This window comes from Ictidomys tridecemlineatus, chromosome 1 (assembly GCF_052094955.1).
Source record: "Ictidomys tridecemlineatus isolate mIctTri1 chromosome 1, mIctTri1.hap1, whole genome shotgun sequence".
NCBI classification, from domain to species: Eukaryota; Metazoa; Chordata; class Mammalia; order Rodentia; family Sciuridae; genus Ictidomys; species Ictidomys tridecemlineatus.
In genome coordinates this window covers 157059904-157066477 of record NC_135477.1, presented here as the reverse complement: position 1 = coordinate 157066477, position 6574 = coordinate 157059904, and positions in this window count along the sequence as shown.

Here is a 6574-nt window from a genome sequence, read left to right as displayed (position 1 = left end):
AATTTTTTAGCTATAAATCCAGCCTCATTAAATAGCAGAGAGTCCATAGAAGCAAGGTCTTATGTAGGCAGAAAATATGAAAAATCCTTCAGTTTCAAGGATACAGTTGTGAAGAATCAGAAAATCTACACCAGTGAAAGGCCTTATAAGTGTGAAGAATTTGGGAAATTCTTTAGACAAAGCTCCAAACTCATTGTACACCAGAGTTCACACTAGAGAAAGGCCTTAGGTCTGCAGTGAATGTGGGAGAGTCTATAGCAGAAGCTCCCATCTTGTGTGGCACCGGGAAAGTTCACACTGGGGAAAGGCCTTAGTGCGACAGTTTTGGTGACCTTTAGCTGCATCTCTTAAATATGTTCAGCAGAAAAAAAAAAATCACACTAGAGAATGGTCTTATGAATTCAGAAAATTTTCTGTTTCCTTTTTCAATTAATATTATTCATGTCAGATAAAAGCTCCATTAAGTACCCTTTGTGAGGGAACGATCAGGCTGCACGTGAATCTTGTCTACCTTACATCCACTCTGGGAAGACTTACAATAAGCACACATATGTTTGATGTTTTCCTGAGGTGGACTGGAGTTTCTAACCTGTTCATAACTCCAGAGTTAACTGCACTGCCAGTGCCTGTGGCAGAAGCCATCTTATTGCTAGCAGGTCTGGATGTCAATCATACAATTCAGCTCCAGGAAGACTCTGCTTGCTCTCCAATTCCCTACAGCAAATCATGAGAGTTCTGGACCATTGAGGGTCCTCATTTTTCTCCTCACATTAGGATTTGAGCCAGAATCTGCTGAAGATTTTGAGACAAGTTATCCCTTCATCAACAATGTTGGCTGTGAACATGATAGCCAGGACTTATTTTTCCTACTGTCAAGTCACCCAATGTTGCAACTATCTGTACCATTCTGCTGTTTTATTCAGTGATAAAGGCACTTTATGTCATTCTTTACTCTTTGCTCTGTTTATCTGTTTATTTTATGGAATGAACTGAGGAAAAAAAATGTTTCTACCAATTTAAAGGGAGGAACACCTTTTTTTTGTTTGTTTGTTTTTGTTTTTGTTTTATACCAGAGATTGAACCCAGGGGCACTCAATCACTGAGCCACATTCACAAACTTTTTATTCTTTATTTTGAGACAGGGTCTTGCTAAGTTACCTTGGGCCTCACAAGCCACTGGGATTACAGGTAAGCACCACCACACCTGGCAGGAATAACTTTTGTGGGTACAACTTTTATTTGCCACAGAGGGGACGACAGAATGCAGTGAACTGTCCTTAATCTAGCTTAGTTAATGTACCTGTTGCCATAGGCCTGCTAGGAGAGACCAAAGAGTTTTATGTGCCTAATTCTTTGCCCTGAATGCAAGAATTTCTTGTGGTCCCAGTGTTCATTCTGAGGAAGGCATAATTGGTATGAAAATTTCCCATGTTTTTAGAAGTAACATGAGTCAGTTCCCCTGAATATCACATTCCCCAGCACTGTTGAGGGAATACCATCTCCTGGACCATACAGGAGCCAGTATTTTAGATCCAGGATCCCAGAAGCAAAGAGAAAGGCCTATATATGGAAAGGCAGGTATCATAATTGGTACAGAAACACTGAAATATTGGAGCAGAGTAACTGGCAAATGAAATGAAATTTGTACTTTCTGTACTTTTTTTTAACTGGTTATACAAATGCCCATGTGATCATGGCTGGGTGGAATGAGGATGTATGAAAATTCTCAGAGTCTTTAGATATTTATATTTCCTGTGGCCACAGTTACCATCAGAGTAAATAAAGGTTTGTGGCTTTCTGGTGAAGGCATTCCTACACCCACTGTCTGACAGGGTCACAGCATGGAGGATGCTGTGGCAGGGCTGTACCATGTGGAAACCGGAACCATTAGGAATGTTAAGTGTTTTGTTTATGATACTCATGATATGGATAACAGGACCTACGGCAATCAATAATAAAAGTATGTATTGCCTGAGATTGCAGGAAAATTCCCAAAATGAGACTAAAGATACAATGGAGACATCCATGTGGTGTGTTTCAATATCTCTCAGATACAAACAATGGTGTTATTCCTCAAGCCTGAACAACAAGAAATATTTATCCCATAGTTAACAATTGACACTAGCCCCTCCCCAACCCCATCCTAAAGCCACAACCTGTACAACAGCCTAGCTACAGAAAAACAATTGCTGTGCCAACAGTACAAGGACCACTGTATGTAGCTTATGGTATCCCCCTCGAAGACAAGAGGCTAATAAAAATACATACCCCCAACTAATAGACCCTCCTTTGCCTTACACGGAAACTTATGATGAGAATGGAAATCACATAGTTAATATAAATGATAAATGGGTTGAGGTGTAAAGCCTGCCCTTTAGTTAAAGATTACAAAGACAAGAATTGGTGTGCTTTGACCAAGGATCAAGGTAGTTCTTTAGAAAACAATTGAATAGGTCATAAAAAGGAAATTACTTTGGAAATTAAAATAGAATAATGTAAAATTAACATAAGTATATTTTAGAGTCACTTCAGAGTAGTAGGCTTTTAAATAATAGACTTTCACTACTTTTCCTGTTTTACTGGGATTTTAGTTTAGAAGTAAGAAAGCATACCAATAATCATAAGTATGTTTTAAAGTTGAAGGTTAATGAAATAATTATAGGTATGCTTTAAAATTAGAAGTGAATAATAGGTCAGTAGTCATGTAGTCTAGTTGTGTCGCCTAGCACCTAGTGATTGGGGTGAAAATGATTGACTAAGGTTACAGAAAAATATGTTGAACAATGTACTCAATATCTTAGGTAATCAATATATGTCAGAAAAGATTGTAACTCTTGAAAATTATGTAAATCAAAAAATTTTCAGACTTTGAAGCTGTCCATTAACTACCTGAAAAAAACACCTGTTAAAAAAAGGTTATAAAAATACATTCGCCCAACCAATAGACCCTCCTTTGCCTTACATAGAAACTTATGGTGAGAATGGAAAACTTTGGGCACACTTTTTATTTGCCTCAGAGGGGACCCTGAGGCAAATAAAGGTTCTTCCAGGGGCAGCAGAGATTTCTTCTGGAGGCTGCTGTAACTTACAACCTGTCATCCCGACTCTTCTTCTTTCACCATCGCCACTCCTTCTTCAGGAACCCCTGGACCCTCACTCCCCCTGCGGGGAAGGACCTTGGCAGATTTCTGCACCCACTACCAAGCTATGGACTCTATGGTCATCGCAGCACAGATGAAGCCCACAGAATTAACAGAAGGACAGGTTTCTCTGCTCTTATTAGCACTCTTACTGACTGAAATGAGTACCAACATTGTTCTCTGGTTTTTGCTGACATTGAAGCATATATTACTCTCCTAAACTGAGAAATGGGTATGGGACAGCCAAAATAATTGGCAGATCTAATTTCCATAAAGAATGGTTGTTGGGGGGTCTGGAGTTGTGGCTCAGTAGTAGAGTGCTCACCTAGCATGCATGAGGCACTGGGTTCGATCCTCAGCATCACATAAAAGTAAAATAAAGATACTGTGTCCACCTAAAACTAAGAAAAAATAAATATTTTTTTAAAAAGAAGAATGGTTGATAGGGATTTTTATGAGAAAACACATTGTTGTTTATGGCTTTATTGAGGTATGATTAACATGCAATCCACTGCACATATGTAAAATATAAAATGTATGTTGTTAAAGCATGCACATATAGCTGTGAAACAATTATAATCAAGTTACTGAATGCATCCAACACAACAAAAGCATTCTTTTTGTCTATAATCCTACCGGTCCTTTCTAACTCTTCTACATGCACAAACCACAGCAAGCATTTTGTAAGATTCCATAAATAAAACCCTGACATTTATTTTTTTAAAAATGTATATTTTTATAACTTTATTTTATTCATTTATTTATTATGTGGTTCTCAGGCTCAAACCCATTGCCTCACCCAAGGTAGGCAAGCACTCTACCACTACACTCCCGACTTCCTGGTGTGTAATTTTTTGAGAGTGAGGCTTTGGCTTTTTTTTAACTAACTGTAGCTCTGAAGGCTAATCCATCTCATTTGTTGCATATGTAAATAGTTTTTTTATATTGCTGAGTAGTATTGCATTATAGACCACATATTCAAAATCCATTCTGTTGTTAAAGGATGTTTGAGTTGTTTCCAATTAGTGGCTATTATAAATAAAGTTACCAAGTAGATTTGTGTTCAAGTTATGAAATAATAATACTGGGGCTGGGGCTCAGTGGTAGAGCACTTGCCTAGCATGTGTGAGGCTCTGGTTTCGATCCTCAGCACTACAAATAAATAAATTAATTAAATAAAGGTCCTCTGACAACTAAAAAAGTTTTTTTAAAGAAATAATAATACTCCATTTTATGGATGTGCCACAGTTTATTTAGCCATTCAAGATTTGGCAATTATGAATAAATCTGCTACAAAGATTTGTGAGAGAAAAAAAAAGATATCATTAAGAAATGAAAAGGCAAGAAACAGACCAGGAGTGCATGACATTGTGTGTATAAGTGTGTGAGGGGAGATCTTACTTAGCCTTCAATTACTGTGACAAAATACCTGAGAAAATCAACCTATAAGGAAAGATTTGTTTTGGCTCACAGTTTCAGAGGTTTCAGTCCATGGTTGGTTCCACTATTGGTTTTGGGCTTGTGATTAGGCAAAAATCATAGCAGGGAGCATGTAGTGGAACTAAACTGCTCACCTCCTAATATCCAGGAAGCAAAGAGAAAGAAAGAAGAAGAGATTGGCTTCACAGTGTCTGCTTCAAGGGCAAGACACCAATGACCTAACTTCTTCCCACTAACCCTAAGTGTTCCACTACTTCCCAATAGTGCTAACAGTCTGAGGACTAAATCTTCAGCACACGGGCCTTTGGGATATTTCAGATCCAAGCCATACACCTGAAAAAGGATTTTTAAATAACTCATAAATATAATTTTTAATAAGCAACTCAATAAAAATGGGCAGAAAAATGTGATGGAAGGGTATATTGGCTCTAGGGAGAGAACTCTTTGGGCATATTTGATTATTGTTTCCTCCCCCATAGCTTTTCCCTGACAAATTTCTTTCCTGAGCATCATAGGTAAGAAGCACCCTAACATGCCTATTCAAGTCATCTGCATTAGCAATTAACAAACATTGTTAATGAACGTGTTTTGTTGTTATACATGACTAGGGTACTAATTCACCCCAAGCAAGTGGGCTCCTTGTGAACTGAATCCTAGAATTTGACCAATGATCTGTGCTGCCATCTAGAGAAAAAACACTGGTGTTGCAGATTAAGAGAAAGAACCATAACTATTCTTTTATGACAGGTCAGGCTTTGAGATTTGGAAAAGTCCTAACTTTACTAATGGATCAATGTGGAGTATAATAAAAGAGAGAGATATTAAGGAAAATTTTAATTTTTTCTGTAAGGAGGAATTTTAATTAATTGAGACAGCTCCCTCTAATAATAATAATAATAATGGGGACTAGGAAAATAGGTCAGTGGTAAAGTATGTGTTCAGCATGGTCAGAGCCCTAGTTTTAACCCAAAATGCATAAAGAAAGGGAAAAATGGAGAAAGGGTGAAAGGGAGAAAGGAAAGAAGAGAGGAAGGAAGGAAAAAAGAAAGGAAGAAAGGAAGGAAGAAAGGAAGAAAGAAAAAAAATAAAGAAAGAAAGAAAGAAAGAAGGAAACAACACAAAAAATTAACCTTAATTTAAACAGGACTTTGGATGATATTGACATGTCAATGTAGGTTATTCATTTGTAATAAATGCATCCCTCTGATGCAGGATATTAATTGGGGAGGGTATGTATGCATGTTGGGGGTGGGTACAGGTGGATCTGGGGACTGTCTCTAATTCCTGTTCAATTTTACTCTGGACTTAAAACTTCTCTAAGAAATAAAATGCAGGTGTTATTTTTTTTATTTAAATGTGATCAAAACTGACTTAGGACAGAAGGCAAAATATCCAAGTTTAAATATGATAAATTTGAAATGCCCAAAAGAGAACTTGCTAAAAATCTAATTTTAAACATGCTAAATTTTAGAAGCCTAAAAGAGATACTTGTAAAAATATGAAGAGGTACTATACTCTGGTTTTATATGTTATTTCTGTCAATTAACACTATAGTATTAAAACTGTGATACTGTATTTAATAGAAAATTGCCTATAAGATATTATGGATACTATAAAAGTATTATTTTTAACTTATTAATTATAAACACGAGTCTTCCTGTGTTACCTGAGCTGACCTTGAACTTCTAGGCTCAAGGGATTCCTCCTGCTTCTGCCTTCCAAGCAGCTGGGACTACATGTGTGCACAACTAACTGTGCCTGTCTCTTATGAATTATTTAGACTGAAAAAAATTACCTAATTTTTTTTTTGGTACCAGAGATTGAAACCATGAGTGCTTAACCACTGACCCACATCCCCAGCCCTTTTTAAAATATTCTATTTAGAGACAGGGTCTCTCTGAGTTACTCAGGCCTTGCTAAGTTTCTGAGGCTGGCTTTGAACTCACTATCGTTTTTGCCTCAGCATCCCAAAACACTGGGATTACTGGAATGTG